The sequence below is a fragment of the Mus musculus genome, chromosome 13 (genome assembly GCF_000001635.26).
Source record: "Mus musculus strain C57BL/6J chromosome 13, GRCm38.p6 C57BL/6J".
Classification (NCBI taxonomy): Eukaryota; Metazoa; Chordata; class Mammalia; order Rodentia; family Muridae; genus Mus; species Mus musculus.
Window position 1 is genome coordinate 65,421,193 of NC_000079.6, and position 20,274 is coordinate 65,441,466.

Below are 20,274 nucleotides of genomic sequence, written 5' to 3' on the forward strand. Positions count from 1 at the left end.
GGGTCACTACAGTGTGCATGCCAGCACGGAAGGAAGAAAGCTGAAAATATATAGCCTACACAACCATTTATAGGAAACTATAAACCTTGGAATGGAAGAGGTTGTCATCTTCAGGGACAACCAGAGACCAAAGATTGGCCATATAGTACCAAATAATGAGCCTTCAGAGCATAAATATATGCAATGTTACACGGTCTCTACAATTTATATTTCAAAATATATATGCATATGCATATATATATACACATTCAGTAAGAATTAATGAAATATGAAGCCATATGCAGTTTAGGAGTGCAGGGAGTGGTACAAAGGTTGTTTTGGAGACAGGAAATATAAATGAAAAACAATTTAACGACAATGACAGACACTTTTGTCAAGAGAAAGAAAAAGATATGTTGAGTATCATCTAACCTTTTCATACTACGAAAGTTTCAATAAAGCAATTTACCTTTGTAGTTCTGTATAAAATTTGTATCTGGTGTAATTAAAATAACATAACACTTTGGGACAAAGATAACATTAGTAACTCTGCACTAGAAGCCAAGATGGAAAAGACCTCCACAACCACCATGACCTTCCCCCTGGTGCTATGGTACACAGGGAGGAAGGTGATCCAGACACTGCAGAACACCAGCATGCTGAAAGTTAGGAACTTGGCTTCATTGAATCTGTCAGGAAGGTTCCTAGCCAGGAAAGCCACAGTGAAGCTCCCCAGAGTCAAGAAACCCAAGTATCCTAGGACAAAGTGGAAGGCAATGACAGCCTTTGATGCAAGTAATGACAGTCTTCCTATGTTCAGATTGTACATCTGTGTCAATGAAGAGAGGAGATGCTACCAACCAGATTCCACAGAGAACAAGTTGGATTAGGGTACAAATGGGAAGGACCAACTTAGGTGCCCCTGTCATCATCATCCCTCTCATCCTTCTTCCTGGAGTAGTGAGATTGAAAGCCATGACCACAGTTATTGTTTTGGCCAACACTGTAGAAATAGCCACTGTGAAAAATACTCCAAATGTGGTCTGCTGCAGGATGCAGGTGGCCTGATTGGGATGTCCAATGAAGAGCAATGAGCATAGAAAGCAGAAGACTAGAGCGATAAGCAGGATGTAGTTGAGAATGCGGTTATTGGCCTTCACAATAGGAGTATCCTTGTACTTCACAAAAGTGACTAGTACTAGCATTGTGATGGCTGAAAAGGACAGGGAAGTGCAACCTAAAGCCATCCCCAATGGATCTTCATAAGTAAGAAATGACACAGCTCTTTGGAGGCAGTGGGTTTTCTCTAAGTTGGTATATTTATCATGTGGACACATCATACACTGTTCCATATCGCTGGTGAACAACAATAAACCTGTATAAGATATCATAGTTATGTAGTTAATAATTGTGAATTTGTATTATTCAGAGGATATATAAATAAATAATTTGGTGTTGAGCATCTTTATCTTTCCATTCCTTATGGCTGTAGGAACCATGAACCTAAGATTGCTGTCTATTGAACTATGATTTATAGTGGAAGAAAAAAACATCATAGAGAATGGAAAAAATATTTATTAAACAAAAAAGAAAATATTATGAAAATTAATATGCATACTCTCAGATTATTTAACTCCTCAAACCATAAACTCACTATTCACAGAAAAGGGTAGTTTGCAGACATCATTGTTGGTGCCAGTTGTTGCAACGCATTATGTACTTTGTTGCTTTGTGGATTGTGCCTATGTCTTTATTTACATGTAGGAGCTAGAACATTTAATTTCTCATGCAAATACAGTTTGCATAAAGGAATATTTTCATTCTTGAAACTGTATGCCTCATAGACATATGCATGTCCCTCTCATTGTGGTACAATCTCTTTCTTCCCAGCTATACATTCCAAGCTGTAGGTCATGAAGGCTATTGAAATTCACATTCATCCCTCTTTACTTAGGTGGGCTGTGATTGATGATAAGCACTGTCCCATCTCTTGTTACGTTCTGGAAATCTTCACTCTTGTTCTAAGTCTTTCACAGGAAATTCTTAATCCTTTAAACCATCTAAGCTCTTAAAATATATTTCATTAAACAACAACTGCTACCCTGAACATCTGGTCTTTGTCAGGTACTAAGCTGGGTACTGGACAAAAAGATTATGGACTGATTATGTAGTCAAGTTGCTTTGTATAAAGGATCAATGAAAAATAAACATATGCATAGATTATGCCTAAAATTTTTGTTTAAAAATTTGTTACATGCATATATCCCCCTAAACATTTTCTATGTAACATAAAATCAGTAACCATCATATTGTGAGAGAAATACACATTGTTTGAAGAAGATATTGCAGGTTATTTGCTGGGTCCAAAAGCAGTTGATATTATTTAACTGATTAAGTTCTGAAACCTGAAGATTTTAGGTCTTCAATTTTCATCTAGACCATATCATATTTCTTGTTTGGAAAGAGAAGGTATTCAAATTTAGCAATTTTTCTTCTGCATGCAAGCATGTACCTGTTTCATTGGAAACTTCATTTTCTGGGCACTGAACACAATCAAAGCAGCAGTCTGCTATTTCTTCCTGATGAATTTTCCTGAATCCAGCAGTACATGCCACACTACACGTGGAGGAGGGAACCTGAGGCAATGACTAAATTGTATATGTTTGTGTGTGTGAGTGTAGTTCATGTGTACATCATATGCATAATGACCCTTAGATTGATATATGGGACATTAACAGATATGGCTATAAATATTCCTCTGATAACCAGTATTACTTAACAATTTCAGGCACATTATTATTTGTATTACCCTGCAGTACACTGAATGTCACAATATTTAATATACCATATAATATTAGATATGTAATATTTATGTTAAAACAATTTAAAATTTTCCTTCCTAAACTGATTAATCTAAAAGGAATGTTTATGTGGCATCAGTTCTCTAATGATTTACAAATAAAAAAATAACAATACTGAGGTGTATGGAGAAATAAGGTAGGATAAGTCAAGAAAGATTTGTTTGATGAACATGAACAAAATATGCATATAAGACTCTCATAAAATTAATGAAGCTTTCCTAAGTTTAAAAGAAAACCTTGAACCCCCTATACCTTCCTCCCTTTCCCCTGGTTTTTATGAGAGAGCTCCCCTATCTACTCACCCACTCCTGCCTCACCACCCTAGCATTCCCCTATTCTGGGGCATCAAGCATGCACGGGATCATGGTCCTCCCCTCCCTCTGATGACAGATAAGGCAATCCTCTAAAGAAGAGGGGAAACATGGAAGCAAGATAACATTTGAAATGTAAATAAATAAAATAATCCATAAAAATTACACAAATAAAAAAGGAAACCTTAAATCTGGAGAAGATTTCTGTTAATGAATACATGCTATACTTAATTAGGCTATGAATATGTTCACACAGAATCAGAAAATTCCATTGTGTATGTGTGTATACAAAATTTTAATATATATTTAATAAATATATGTAATAAATATATTCCTATACTGTAAGATTAATAGGCATGTGGGTACAATTGAACATGGAATCAAGAGACCTTTTTTCCCTATGACCATTTTTACTCAAAGTAGTGAGTTATGAAATGTTTGTGCTTGTAATTGAGGATACTCTTTTGTAAGATTAGCAATTGGTCTCAACCACACAGCTATTACTTCACTGCCTCATATTTTAAAATTTAGGTATCATGAAAAATATAAAATTGTGGTATACACACCGATGTCCCTCCTGTGACCCACTCCAGGTCTTCAGATATAAGAAGTTGTTGGCTCTGTGGGAAACAAGGAAAATATCTTCCTATTTTTACTTTTAATCCAAGGCCTTGTGGAAAATTCCAAATGGTACAAATGTCATACTCTACACACTGATATTCCCTATGATTCACGTTCACCAGTTCTCCAACAGGGTTAGTAAATACCTGGGCTTTCAGCAAGGAAACCATCTAAAAGAGTAAAAGAGATTCATGATTACATATGCATATTAATAAAGGGAAGACAAAATTGAGAATTTGCTCTAATTTCTTAATGTCTTTCAGAAAAGACAGCTGTATGAAGTAATCCTGTATAGTAAAATATAATATAGCTCTTTGATAATTTGAAATTTATATACTTCATATTAATGTTTGATGGTAAAATGTGCTAGAAAAAAATGATTACCAGATAACCAGTAACATGGTGTGTGAGTGTGTGCATATGTTTGTAAAAAATACTTTTTTTCTTAACTTTGGGGAAGACCCCTCTGTGTTGTTGTTGTTGTTGCTGTTGTTGTTTTTAAGATTTATTTATTATATCTAAGTACACTGGAGCTGTCTTCAGATGCACCAGAAGAGGGCATCAGATCTCATTACAGATGGTTATGAGCCACCATGTGGTTGCTGGGATTTGAACTCAGGACCTTCAAAAGAACAGTCAGTGCTCTTAACCACTGAGCCATCTCTCCAGCCCCCAAAATACTTTTTAAAAAATAAAGCCAGAAAAGAAATTCCTCCCAACACATAATAACCAGAACAACAAATGCACTAAATAAAGATAGAATATTAAAAGCAGTAAGGGAAAAGGATCAAGTAACATATAAAGGCAGGCCTATCAGAATTACACCAGACTTCTCACCAGAGACTATGAAAGCCAGAAGATTCTGGACAGATGTTATACAGACACTAAGAGAACACAAATGCCAGACCAGGCTACTATACTCAGCCAAACTTTCAATTACCATAGATGGAGAAACCAAAGTATTCCACGACAAAACCAAATTCACACATTATCTTTCCATGAATCCAGCCCTTCAAAGGATAATAACAGAAAAAAACCAATAAAAGGACAGAAACCACGCCCTAGAAAAAACAAGAAAGTAATCCTTCAACAAACCTAAAAGAAGACAGCCACAAGAACAGAATGACAACTGGAACAACAAAAATAATAGGAAGCAACAATTACGTTTCCTTAGTATGTCGTAATATCAATGGACTCTATTCCCCAATAAAAAGACATAGACTAACAGACTGGCTACACAAACACTTGCTGCTTACAGGAAACCCATCTCAGGGAAAAAGACAGACACTACCTCAGAATGAAAGGCTGGAAAACAATTTTGCAAGCAAATGGTCTGAAGAAACAAGCTGGAGTAGCCATTCTAATATCGAATAAAATCGACTTCCAACCCAAAGTTATCAAAAAAGACAAGGAGGGACACTTCATACTCACCAAAGGTAAAATCCTCCAAGAGGAACTCTCAATTCTGAATATCTATGCTCCAAATGCAAGGGCAGCCACATTCATTAAAGAAACTTTAGTAAAGCTCAAAGCACACATTACACCTCACACAATAATAGTGGGAGAATTCAACACACCACTTTCATCAATGGACAGATCGTGGAAACAGAAACTAAACAGGGACACAGTGAAACTAACAGAAGTTATGAAACAAATGGACTTAACAGATATCTACAGAACATTTTATCCTAAAACAAAAGGATATACCTTCTTCTCAACACCTCATGGCACCTTCTCCAAAATTGACCATATAATTGGTCACAAAACAGGCCTCAACAGATAGAAAAATATTGAAATTGTCCCATGCATCCTATCAGACCACCATGGCCTAAGGCTGATCTTCAATAACAACATAAATAATAGAAAGCCAACATTCACGTGGAAACTGAAGTACACTCTTTTCAATGATACTTTGATCAAAGAAGGAATAAAGAAAGAAATTAAAGAGTTTTTTAGAGTTTAATGAAAATGAAGCCACATCATACCCAAACTTAAGGGACACAATGAAAGCATTTCTAAGATGAAAACTCATAGTTCTGAGTGGCTCCAAAAAGAAACTGGAGAGAGCACACACGAGCAGCTTGAGAACACACGTAAAAGCTCTAGAACAAAAGGAAGCAAATTCACCCAGGAGGAGTAGACGGCAGGAAATAATCAAATTCAGGAGAGAAATCAACCAAGTGGAAACAAGAAGAACTATTCAAAGAATCAACCAAATCGGAGCTGGTTCCTTGTGAAAATCAACAAGATCAATAAACCCTTAGTCAGACTCACTAGAGGGCACAGGGACAGCATCCTAATTAACAAAATCAGAAATGAAAATGGAGACATAACAACAGATCCTGAAGAAATACAAAACACCATCAGATCCTTCTACAAAAGACTATATTCAAGAAAACTGGAAAACCTGGATGAAATGGACATATTTCTAGACAGATACCAGGTACTAAAGTTAAATCAGGATCAGGTTAATGGTCTAAACAGTCTTCTATCCCCTAAAGAAATAGAAGCAGTCATTAATAGTCTCCCAACCAAAAAAATCCCAGGACCAGATGGGTTTAGTGCAGAGTTCTATCAGATCTTCAAAGAAGATCTAATTCCAGTTCTTCCCAAACTATTCCACAAAATAGAAGCAGAAGGTACTCTGCCCAATTCATTCTATAAAGCCAAAATTACTCTGATACCTAAACCACAGAAAGACCTAACAAAGATAGAGAACTTCAGAACAATTTCCCTTATGAATATCGATGCAAAAATCCTCAATAAAATTCTCGCTAACCGAATCCAAGAACACATCAAAACAATCATCCAGCCTGACCAAGTAGGTTTCATTTCAGGGATGCAGGGATGGTTTAATATACGGCAATCCATCAACATAATCCACTATATAAAGAAACTCAAAGACAAAAACCACATGATCAACTCATTAGATGCTGAGAAAGCATTTGACAAAATCCAACACCCATTCATGATAAAAGTCTTGGAAAGATCAGGAATTCAAGGCCCTTACCTAAATATGATAAAATCAATCTACAGCAGGCCAGTAACCAACAGCAAATAAATGGCGAAAAACAGGAAGCATTCCCACTAAAATCAGGGACTAGACAAGGCTGCCTACTTTCTCTCTACCTATTCAACATTGTACTTGAATACCTAGCCAGAACAATTCCACAACAAAAGGAGATCAAGGGAATACAAATTGGAAAGGAAGAAGTCAAAATATCACTTTTGGCAGATGATATGATAGTATATATAATTGACCTTAAAAATTCTACCAGAGAACTCCTAAAACTGATAAACAGCTTCAGTGAAGTAGCTGGATATAAAATTAACTCAAACAAGTCAATGGCCTTTCTCTACACAAAGGATAAACAGGCTGAGAAAGAAATTAGGGAAACAACACCCTTCTCAATAGTCACAAATAATATAAAATACCTTGGCGTGACTCTAACTAAGGAAGTGAAAGATCTGTATGATAAGAACTTCAAGTCTTTGAAGAAAGAAATTAAGGAAGATCTCAGAAGGTGAAATGATCTCCCATGGTCATGGATTGGCAGGATCAATATAGTAAAAATGGCTATCTTGCCAAAAGCAATCTACAGATTCATGCAATCCCCATCAAAATTCCAACTCAATTCTTCAATGAATTAGAAAGGGCAATCTGCAAATTCATCTGGAATAACAAAAAACCTAGGATAGCAAAAACTCTTCTCAAGGATAAAAGAACCTCTGTTGGAATCACCATGCCTGACCTAAAGCTGTACTACAGAGCAAGTGTTACAAAAACTGCATGGTACTGGTATAGCGGCAGATAAGTAGACCAATGGAATAGACTTGAAGACAGAAATGATCCCACACACCTAAGGTCACTTGATCTTTGACAAGGGAGCTAAAACCATCCAGTGGAAAAAAGACAGCATTTTCAACAAATGGTGCTGGCACAACTGGCACTTAACCTTTAGAAGAATGAGAATTGATCCATTTCTATCTCCTTGTACTAAGGTCAAATCTAAGTGGATCACGGAACTCCACATAAAACCAGAGACAGTGAAACTTATAGAGGAGAAATTGGGGAAAAGCCTCAAAGATATGGGCACAGGGGAAAAATTCTGAATAGAACAGCAATGGCTTGTGTTCTAAGATCGATAATCAACAAATGGGATCTCATAGAATTGCAAAGCTTCTGTAAGGCAAAAGACACCGTCAATAAGACAAAAAGGCCACCAACAGATTGGGAAAGGATCTTTACCTATCCGAAATCAGATACGGGACTAATATCCAATATATATAAAGAACTCAAGTAGGTGGACTCCAAAAATTCAAATAACCCCATTAAAAATGGGGTGCAGAGCTTAACCAAGAATTCGCACCTGAGGAATACCGAATGGCTGAGAAGCACCTGAAAAAATGTTCAGCATCCTTAATCACCAGGGAAATGCAAATCAAAACAACCCTGAGATTCCACCTCACACCAGTCAGAATGGCTAAGATCAAAAATTCAGGCAACAGCAGATGCTGGCAAGGATGTGGAGAAAGAGAAACACTCCTCCATTGTTGGTGGGATTGCAAGCTTGTACAATCACTCTGGAAATCAGTCTTGTGTTTCTCAGAAAATTGAATGTAGTACTACCAGAGGATCCCACAATACCTCTCTTGGGTATATATCCAGAACATGTTCCAACTGGTAAGAAGGACACATGCTCCACTATGTTCATAGCAGCCTTATTGATAATAGCCAGAAGCTGGAAAGAACCCAGATGCCCCTCAAAGAGGAATGGATACAGAAAATGTGGTACATTTACACAATGGAGTACTACTCAGCTATTAAAAACAATGAATTTATGAAATTCCTAGGCAAATGGATGGACCTGGAGGCCATCATCCTGAGTGAGGTAACCTAATCACAAAACAACTCACATGATATGTACTCACTGATAAGTGGATATTAGCCCAGATACTTAGAATACCCAAGATATAAGATACAATTTGTGAAACTCATGAAACTCATGAAGAATGAAGAGGAAAGTGTGGACACTTTGCCCTTTCTTAGAATTGGGAACAAAACACCCATGGAAGGAGTTACAGAGTCAAAGTTTGGAGCTGAGATGAAAGGACAGGCCATTTAGAGACGGCCATATCCAGGGATCCATCCCATAATCAGTCTCCAAACGCTGACTCCATTGCATACACTAGCAAGTTTTTGCTGAAAGGACCCTGATATAGCTGTCTCTTGTGAGACTATGCAGGGGCCTAGCAAATACAAAAGTGGATGCTCACAGTTAGCTATTGGATGGATCACAGGGCCCCCAATAGAGGAGCTAGAGAAATTCCCCAAGGAGCTAAAGGGATCTGCAACCCTATACGTGGAACAACAATATGAATTAACTAGTTACACCCCCATCCCCCCCCCCGAGCTCGTGTCTCTAGCTGCATATGTATCAGAAGATGGCCTAGTTGGCCATCAGTGGAAAGAGAGGCCCATTGGTTGTGAAAACTTTATATGCCTCAGTATAGGGGAACACCAGGGCCAAGAAGTGGGAGTGGGTGGTTAGGGGAGTGGGGGGTGTATGGGGGAGTTTTGGGATAGCACTGGAAATGTAAATGAAGAAAATACCTAATTTAAAAAAAAAGAAGGAAAAAATGAAGCCCTGTATGTGCAAATGAAGGAGAATTGTGAATGTGTGTGAAGATAAAGAATAGTTGTGGGTCTTTCATGAATAGACAGTAAACGTATATGAGATAAACATAAACTTAATAAAATGTACAGTCTTAATCATTTATGGTTTTGTAAGTAATTGTAAAGTTCAATGAGTAACTATTTGTACTGCACATGTACTGATCCCTGAGAAACTTTTCTTTTTTGTTTTTTGTTTTTTGTTTTTTGTTTTTCGAGACAGGGTTTCTCTGTGTAGCCCTGGCTGTCCTGGAACTCACTCTGTAGATCAGGCTGGCCTCAATCTCAGAGATCCTCCTGCCTCTGCCTCCCAAGTGCTGGGATTAAAGGCGTGTGCCACCACTGTTTGGCTGAGAAATTATGCATTAAAAATATTCTAGTCTAGTCATCATTTAAGGATTTTATGATAAAACTCTTGGTTCCTATTTTAAATTTTGAACTTATTTATGGAAATCTTTAGACACGTTTTCACAAAACTCACTGCTATCATTAAAACTGTTTTGTCTCCTATTAAACGTTATTTTGTACACGATATTCATTCATGTAAATGATTATTTAGAGAGTTTTGCAATGTAGACCTCTTTCCACTGACAGAATAACCTTTGACAAATGTCCAGTTGTTTCACTGGGTCCATTTAAAAGATCACATTGATATATATAAGCATAATGAAAAGTAAGAAACTTTACCTGCTGACAGTCAGTGAATAATCCTTTGGGTTCTGCTATTTTCTGAGACTCTACTTGTTGAAGTCATGGTAGGTGTGGACCACAACATGCACAACATTATACAGACTGTAACCTTCTTCACTTAGGGCCATGTCACATTTGTGCAATGCTGTCCATTCCGATGTGTTGTTGAATGTAAAATGATCCATTTTATTGCTGTTCTTAGAGACTGAACAATTAAAATAATTCCACTCCAGTATAGACTCAGAAATGTTTACTGGTATTTGTTGGTTTTCATTGTTTGCAAAAAATTCCTAAATTTAGCAATCTCACCTTTGTGGTGTGCAAAAGTGACAGTCCCATGAAGAAATCAAGGCGAAATCTCTTTTAATTGTGATGACATCCCATTGTGAGGTTGTGATTCAAATTCTCCGTGCACTTAAATATTCCCATCTTCTAAAGCTGACTTCTAGAGTTGAGTTCATTTCACCATAAAGGATAATAACTTTTGCTGATGATGTCATAATTTGCTTATCATATGTCTTAGCCCTTGTCACGTGTATGTGCATGTTTTCTGGGATCACATTCACAAAAGCTAAACAGATCCCATGTCTTTGCATTTCTTCTGTTGAGTCTGAGAGAAACTGAATACCCTGGCCATCATCTAAGATGACCAGTCCTATCCAAGTCCATCTAAAATGAAGCATCAAGGAGACCATGCCATGGGACAAACGTGTGTCCTTGGTGGCTACCTGATGGACATAGGGGAACAGGTCATGGTCACTTAGGTTAGAATTAAATGGTCCAAAGAAAACCTAAAGGATATAGAAGAGATGATAAAACATCTACTGAGGAATATGATTGTCAGGATGTTTGGACTTATATACAAGTAACATTGCTCACCTTTCAGAACTCCTATTAAAGATAGTAAGATTATACTATAAATATCATTCCTATTAGATTGTTGACTATCTCTGATACATCCCACTGTTCTCAAAAACAGTTTGCCTGTTTGCCTACTACATCTATGATCTATTTACTTAATTCTTTATTTCATATAATATAAATAATATATATCTATTTTAAAATATCTGTGTGTGTGCATGAGAGTGTTTGTGTGTATGTGTGTTTGTTTTGAGTATGTAGCAACATACTCATCACTCATAAATGCATGCTGTTCAAGTTTTCTTGTAGGCAAATGTAAATGGAATTTAAATGTTGTTAACTCATCCAGTGTTACACATTCTTACATATGGTGTCCTAGAATAAATTGACAGTTTTACAGCTGTTTTCCATGATGGTCCTATAAGATATATGTTTCAATCATCCTCCAATTCACAGATATAATTAAAAACCAAATGATTTTTTTCTTCTAAATATATTTTACCCAGAGTCCCAATTTATCTTCACACAGGCCATCCATGAAGGAGAATAGCAAAGACGTGTTGGGTAAAAGATAAGGATTCTTGTTGATCTCGTCAGTAGCAAAAAACATTACCAGAGAAAACTCGTATCTTCTCGATGCTATTCTAAAACAAGGCATAATGATGATTAAGAACGATGTTTGAAACAAAATTCCAATTGCAGTAAAGTTTGTAATATGAGAAATGCTAAATTTCTGTCTAAATGTCTTGAAATAAACCTCATATATTAGCAATCTTTAGAGGTGAATACAATTCAAGAATTCATAGATATAGGACACTATGATATGATAAATATTTTGTTCATAAAAGTTAATAAGGATTGTTTTATCTCTGAATGCCACCCTTGAACTAGATTACAGTCCTATTGAGAAAGACTGCTATAAAATAACCTTGAAATTGTATTTCCACAGATACATAAAAAAGCATGACTTAAACCATATAAAATATATAAGAGAATCTCCTTAAAATTTTTTATTATTTAAATGCATTTCATGCATCAGGCATCTTAATAATACTGAATATTTTGAGAACCAAATAATACATCAAAATTTTGTTCAACTTTCATATTCCTGTCCTTTTATACCTTAAAAATATCATTAATGCATATTTAATAATATCCATACCTGTGGATCCTATGTCTACTGTTGAGTACTAAATTGTTTGAAACCATACAAAATATTCTTTGGGATTTATGCATAGTAAAAGAACATGATTTTGATATTTTCAACTATTAATATTTAACCAAGAGAATAATTACAATGAGATATATTTCACTTAAATTTATTTATCCATTTCAAAATATAAAAAGTGATACAATGTACCATATAACCAGAATATTATCCTGTAGGCTCTTTTACACATCAATTTAATGTTACCTTTTAGTTTGTTGTTACTATGTCAATTTCATAAAAATAGTATCAGATTTCTCTTAACTCCCCAGTCTTCTTAATTCTTTGAGATCCTTTAAGTGATGTCTGAGCATAGAGAACTTCTCTCCACCTGAAATGTGTACATCTGTCCCAGAATAGTTGGCAGTTCATTTGTTACTATTAACAATGACCTCTAATCAGGAGTAAAAATACCAAACATGCTCATTTGCTGAAATTTGCACTTTTAAATTGAGAGTTTGGAGTTAAGTGTTTTTCTTTCTAAACCAGCAAAGTGTGTTGAAACAGTCATATATTTGTAATTTTAAACCTTATTATGACTTATAAACGGGTCACCAATGAGAATTTCCACAATTTTTCCAATGAGATGTGTGACAATACATAATGCATCAGAAATGAAATTCCTATTAACCTAACAGAGAAGTATAAGAATGTGAAGCCACAGCTGGGCATGGTGGCGCACGCCTTTAATCCCAGCACTAGGGAGGCAGGGGCAGGCAGATTTCTGAGTTCGAGGCCAGCCTAGTCTACAAAGTGAGTTCCAGGACAGCCAGGGCTACACAGAGAAACTCTTGTCTCAAAAACAAAATCAAAAACAAAACAAAAACAGAAACAAAAAACAAACAAACAAACAAACTAACTAACAAAAAGAATGTGAAGCCACCATCACGATCAAAGTGTACAGAGTGAACTGTAGCTAACAATTGGAAAATGTATTTTTTAAATCCCGAAGATATGAAAATTGAATATGAGATGGGATAAGAATCAGAGGCAGAAAAGCACAGGAAACCTCGGTTCATGAAAGAAAAAAGTCCCAAGTCACATTGTTTAGCTAAAAGCTGAGTGATTTCAACAATCCTTCCCTCATGATCTGCAGCCACAAATGGTAACATCTCACACTTGGGATCTCAGAACTCTGTAGCCACATTGAGAACAACTTCTTATCCACAAGAAGTACATTTATTCCTCTAGATTTTCTCTAATGCTATATTTATTCAATAATTAATAGAAATGTTGACCCTCTATCTGATACTGATAATAAGCCTAAATGTGACTGGGCATTTGCAAAACTGGACCAAAACATTATTCTGGGATCAGCCTATGAAGCCTGGCAGTCTTTTTCCATATTTCATGTCAACTCCAGAATGGCAGGAGGGGCTCATTTACAAACTATTTTACAAAGCAAGTATATGCATATTCACAAGTATACATCTAATGTTATACATGTAATCAGATATAATAGACCTGCACATGCACAATTATTTCAGTGTATGAATGTATCCCCAACTGTTGGAGACCAAAATTAGATAACCTTTTTATGAAGGCATTTTGATGCATGCTCATACAAGAATCATTGGCAGACAATTGAATATAGGTAGTGATGCTGTCTCTTCATATTCATCTCTTTCCAAAGGTGAGAATTGTGAATTCAAGGGAGGTGAATAGATAACTTTCTACATATGATATCCTCAAAGACTCAATAGATAGAATCCAGCCTCTCGCGTTGTCCATCATTATGAACTGGAGCTCAATATGCTAAAGCTAAACTAACCTATGACACACTTGAAAGTATTAAAATAGAGATTAATGTTATACTTAATGTTCAGTGGTTCCTAAAGTTACAGGGGAAAAACAGGACAGAACCCCACTGTTTGTGTACACAGCTAAAAATTTCTAATTCATGGCATTGAAGCAGGAAGTAAAGTTAATGACTTACCTAAGACTAAAACTGCAATCATATAAAATGTCAGTAAAATTGTCCTCCACTGTAAATAGGTAAAAACCACAGTCACTTCTCAAATCTCCATGATTGTCCTCACTATTCATCATCCTTCAAAAGCAAATGGGTTCAGTCAAACAGCACAAGATGAGAGAAACCTTCAGGAGAAAAAAGGAAATAGTGAAAGCACACAGCTTCTTCATGTCCCCTAGGTTCTATGATGGAGCACATGTGAAATCCTTTTATTCTGCACAGAGAAATCACACACAATTTATACCTATGTGTCTGTTTTAAGGCTTGCTGTTTGCAGATCCACTTAATTATATTCTGCAGCTCCTTCCCACTCATCCTGTGTTAGGTCCCTGGATACATCTGGAAAATTTTGTCCTTAAGCGCTCTTTCTGAGGTCTGAAAATTTTGATCAAGACATTTCTGAAAACATGCTGTGAAGATCATTTTCTCCATCTTCAGGTGCCATGATTTCATGCATATCCACTGCATATACTCCAGGGACAATCTTCTGAGAAGCTTGGGCCAGACTACGTGTCAACAGCCATATTTATGAACACAATTGGCAATCATGATAATCGATTTCATCAGAACTTCCATAGTAATACAAAAGTTGAGAAAGTCATAAATGTCCCGTGTCATTTGGACTTTGAGTTGAATCATAGGAAATTATGTCTTCCATTTTCTTTTTTTTTAAATTGTATTTACATAGAAGCATTCAGAATGTCAACAAAACAGCTGCAATTTTTTATTTTGCAATTACAGAGTGGTATTCACTTAACAGAACAACAATTATCTTCTTATAAGCTGCATCAGAGGCAACTGAAGATGAAAAAAGAAAAACAAAAAGAAAACTGAAAGAAAAATAACAAAAACAAAAACCAACCTACTGTCCCCATATATAACTAATTTGTGCTGTGCTTTAAATTTTCGTGCCAATTTACAACCCCCAGACTGTGCCAGGCAAGGTTAGTGGCTATTGAAAATACCACCAGGACAGGGGTATCTAAAGACACATTCGGTAGTGTGTTAACTATACAAAAAAAGACACTGTACAATTTAAAAACAAATCTTACACAGCCTTACATTTCTATTTTTTTCTTTAAAATGAGTGAGTTGTGTACAGGGGGTTAAATGCTTTATAGGCAAGAAAAAAAAAACTGTGCTAGAGCCAACTTATTCATCATCTTCTTCAACTTTGACTTCCTCTTCTTCCTCCTCTCCCTCATCCTCCTTCTCATCTTCTTCTTCATTCTTTTTCTTGCTCTTTTCAGCCTTGACCACCCCCTTATTCTCAGCATCAGGTTTTCCTTTAGCTCTGTAGGCAGGAATATCCTTCTTGTACTTCTCCTTCAGCTTGGCAGCCTTCTTCTCATAGGGCTGCTTGTCATCCACCGCAGTGTTGTTCCACATCTCTCCTAGTTTCTTTGCAACATCACCAATGGATAAGCCAGGATGCTCACCTTTGATTTTGGGGCGCTACTCAGAACAGAATAAGAAGAAGGAGGACTTTTGGGTGCATTGGGGTCCTTGAACTTCTTTTTGGTCTCCCCATTTGGGGGGGATGTAGGTTTTCATTTTCTTTCATAAGGAGACTTGTCAGCCTTTCCCATATCTTCAAATTTCCCCTTTTCTTAAGCAGAAATGGTCTTCCACCTCTCTGAGCACTTCTTGGAGAACTCTGAGAAGTTGACAGAAGCATCCGGGTGCTTCTTCTTGAGCTCCTCTGGGCAGGTTTGCACAAAAAATGCATATGAGGCCATTTTGCCTCTCGGCTTCTTAGGATCTCCTTTGCCTATGTTTACTTGATTTTGCTCAGCAAGGCACAGAGTTGCCCAGTGCCTGTCTGGCTCTCGCTTGCCCAGGCGCTGTCTCTATGGAGCTCAATTACTGCAATGGCTGTGAGAGCAGGCTTCCATTTTCTAGTGTAGACAAAAACAGTCTCACATGCAACATTGAGCTAGGAGTTGAGCTTTCTCTCTGTTGTTCATATACTATTGTGTGCTAGTCACATTTGCAAAATCTCCTCAAACTTTCTGTGTATGGGACACAAGTTATGTTACTTGAACTTTCTCTTTTTGCCTTAAGCTTCTGTCACTGACTTGACATGTTGAAAAGAATACAGAGCACATACCACCGTGTCCTTCCTGATTAATAAGGAAAAGCTTTGGGCTTTTTTCCCCTGCAGAATATTCTGTGAGCCTGCAATCTGAAGATAGTCACCACAATACTGGATGAGTATTTAAAAGAAAATTGTGCTTCCATGTTTAACAAATATTATTTTATACTTCCTTCTGGTTTTCTCTCTCTCTCTCTCTCTCTCTCTCTCTCTCTCTCTCTCTCTCTCTCTACCCCACTACAGCATGCTTGGATAACCTAGCAAAACTGAAATACAAGAAAATCACCTTAACTACTATCTTACAATAATCATAGAGGCCTTATAATAGGAAATTATAAATTCCTTAAAGAAACACTGGAAATACAATCAAACAATAAAGGTCTTTAAAAAAGAAACAAATAAATTACTTAAAGACATACAGAAAAATAAAATTAAGCAGGTAAAGAAAGCAAATAAAACTGGGCAAGACCTGGAAGTCAAAATAGAAGCAATAAAGAAGAAGCAAACTGAAGAAATTCTGGAGGCAGAAAACTAAGGGAAGACAACAAGATCAACAGATGCAACAAGCATGTACAGAATAATGGAGATGGAAGGGAAACATTCAGGCATAAATATACAATACAAGAAATTAATACATCAGTCAAAAATGTTAAATCTAAAAAACTCCTAGCATAAAACATACAGGAAATCTGGGACTCCATCAAAGGCCATCAAAGAGCAACAGGAATAAAAGAATGTGAAGACTCTGTGATAGTTTGTATATGCTGGGCCCAGAGTGTGGCAGTATTAGAAGGTGTGTCCCAGTTGGAGTAGGTGTGTCCCTGTGGGTGTGGGCTTTATGACCCTTATTCTGACTGTCTAGGAGCCAGTATTCTGCTAGCAGCCTTCAGAGGAAGATGTAGATCTCTCAGCTCCTTCTGCACCATGCCTGCCTGGAAGCTGCCATGTTCCTGCCTTGAAAATACTTGACTGAACCTCTGAAACTAAGAATTGCCTTGGTCATGGTATTTGATCACAGCAATTGAACCCTAACTAAGACAAGACTCCAAGCTCCAAGGACCAGAACATATTCCCAAAATAATCATAGAAGAAAAGTACCCAAGAAAGAGATGCCTAGAAATGTGTGAGAAGCTTATAGAATACCAATTAGACTGGAACAGAAAAGAAAACCCTCCTAATACATAATTATCAAAATACAAAACCTAAAAGAGAAAGAAAGAATATTAAAGGTAGCATGGGTAAAATGCCAAGTAACATACATAGACAGATATATCAGAATTACATCTGACTTGTCAGCATAGACTGTCAAAGTTAGAAGGGCCTGAGCAGATAGCCTGCAACCTCTAAAAAATATAAGTGCCTACATACACTAGTATGCCCAGAAAAACTCACAATCAACTTACATGGCAGAAAGAAGACATTTCAATAAAATTCCAAAATCAAACAATATCACTTCATGAATTCTACTCTACAGAAAGTACTAGAACGAAAACTCCAAACCAAGAAACATAACTACATCCAAGAAAACACAGGAAATAAGCAATCCCATACCAGCAAAAGCAAAGAAAGCACTGACAAAGACATAAACACACACACACACACTAAATCATCAATATCAAAATAATGAAAAATTACAGTCACTGGTCATTAATATTTCTCAACAACAATGGACTCAATTCCCAAATAAAAAGACATAGGCTAAGAGAATGGATGGAAAAAGAGGATGCATTATTCTGTTGTATATAAGAAACATTCCTCAGGAAGACAATAGACATTTCCTCAGAGTAAAGTGCTAGAAAAAAAGTTGTCTGAGCAAATGAATCCAAAAAGAAAGCTGGGGGTAGTCATTCTTATGCCAAACAAACAAAAAACAAAAATAAACACTTTCAAGCAAAATTAATCAAAAGAGACAGGGAAGGACATTTCATACTCATTAAAGGAAAAATCTACCAAGATGATATCTGAATTATGAACATCTGTACCCCGAACACAAGGGCACTTGACAACTGTAAAAGAAAGACTGTTAGAATGTAAATAGCACATCAAACCCCACACATTAATAGTAGGGTATATTTCAAGACCCGACCAGCACCAAATGACAGCACATCCAGACTAAAAGTAAACACAGAAATAATGAAACTATCAGGCACTGTGAATCAAAAGTACCTAATAGACATGTACAGAAAATTCACCCAAACCCAAGAGGATATACCTTCTTCTCACAAAGCAAATCTCGAAGGTACAAGAAAATTGAAATAATGCCTTGTATCTAATCAGACCACCATGGATTTAAGCTGGACTTCAACAACAGCAACACTGTATGTAAAGCCTACACACTCATGGAAATTGAACAAGTCTCCATTCAATGATCTCTGGGGCAGGGAAGGGAGAGAGAGAGAGAGAGAGAGAGAGAGAGAGAGAGGGAGGGAGGGAGGGAGGGAGGGAGGGAGGGAGGGAGGGAGGGAGGGAGGGAGGGAGGGAGGGAGGGAGGAAGGAAGGAAGGAAGGAAGGAAGGAAGGAAGGAAGGAAGGAAGGAAGGAAGGAAGGAAGGAAGGAAGGAAGGGCACTTTACACAATACAATAAAAATGAAAGTACAACATAACCCAGTTTTATGGGACACAATGAAATCAGTACAAAGAGGAATGTTCATAGCATAAGTGCCCCCATAAAGAAATTATAAATGCTGAAACCAGCAATTGAAAAGTACACCTGAAATCTCTAGAAAAAAAGGCGCAAGAATATCAACAAGGAGTAGAAGGAAGAAAATAGTGAAAATCAAGGCTGAAATAAATCAGTTCATAACAAAGAAAACAATACAACAAATCAAGGAAACTAAGAGCTGATTCTTTGAGAAAACCAAAAAGATAGACAAACCCTAGCCAAATAAGCAAAGGACAGCGAAACAGAATCCAAATAAACAAAGTCAATAATGATGAGAGAGACAAAACAAGTGACATCGAGGAAGTTCAAAGAATCATTAGGTCTTACTCCAAAAGCCTATACTCCACAAAATTGTAAAATCCTAATGAAATGGGTGATTTTCTAGGCAAATACCAATTGGAAAGTTAAATCAGGGACAGGTAAACTATGTAAACATCTCTATAGCCCCTAAAGAAATAGAAGCAGGTATTGAATGTCTCCTAACCAATAAATCCCAATAGAGAGATGGTTTTAATGGAGAATTCTACCAGACTTTCAAAGAAGAGCTAAAGCCAATACTCTTCAAACTATTCCATAAAATAGAAACAAAAGGAGCACTGCCAAACTCATGCTATGAGGCCACAGCCACTCTGATACCTAAACCACAGAAAGACTCAACAGAAAGAAAACTTTCGATTGATTTCCCTTATTAACATTGATTCAAAATACTCAATAAAACACCTGCAAAACGAATCCAGGAACACATCAAAGATGTCATCCCTCAAGATCAATTAGGCTTCATCAAAGAGATGCTTAGATATTTAATATATGGAAATCCATCGATGTAATCTATCATATAAACAAACTGAAAGGAAAAACTCACATGATTTTTCTCATTAGTTGCTGAAAAGGCCTGAGATTAAATCCATCGCCTCTTCATTTTAAAGGTACTAGAGAGGGGCTGGAGAGATGGCTCAGTGGTTAAGAACACCGACTGCTCTTCCAAAGGTCCTGAGTTCAAATCCCAGCAACCACATGGTGGCTCACAACCACCCATAATGAGAACTGACGCCCTCTTCTGGTGCATCTGAAGACAGCTACAGTGTACTTAGATACAATAATAAATAAGAATCTTAAAAAATATATATTTTAAAGGTACTAGAGAATTCACGGATACAGGGTACATACATACACATAATCACAGCAACATACAATAAGCCAATAGCTAAAAATCAAAGTAAATGGAGAGGAACTTCAAACATTTCCACTAAAATAAGGAACAAGACTGACCTTCCCACTCTATCCCTATCTATCTTTTGAAAATATCACTTAAAATTCTAGCCAGAGAAATAAGACAAGTAA

The 20,274-nt window shown here is 36.7% G+C and overlaps 1 long non-coding RNA gene and 2 pseudogenes across 1 annotated transcript in view; 1 reads left to right on the forward strand and 2 right to left on the reverse strand.

Moving 5' to 3' along the window:
• Positions 1–20,274, forward strand: part of Gm40985 — a 46,494-nt gene that overhangs the window by 5,924 nt on the left and 20,296 nt on the right. The window lies entirely within an intron of this gene.
• Positions 444–14,346, reverse strand: Vmn2r-ps96 (vomeronasal 2, receptor, pseudogene 96; annotated as a pseudogene).
• Positions 15,256–16,051, reverse strand: Hmgb1-ps11 (high mobility group box 1, pseudogene 11; annotated as a pseudogene).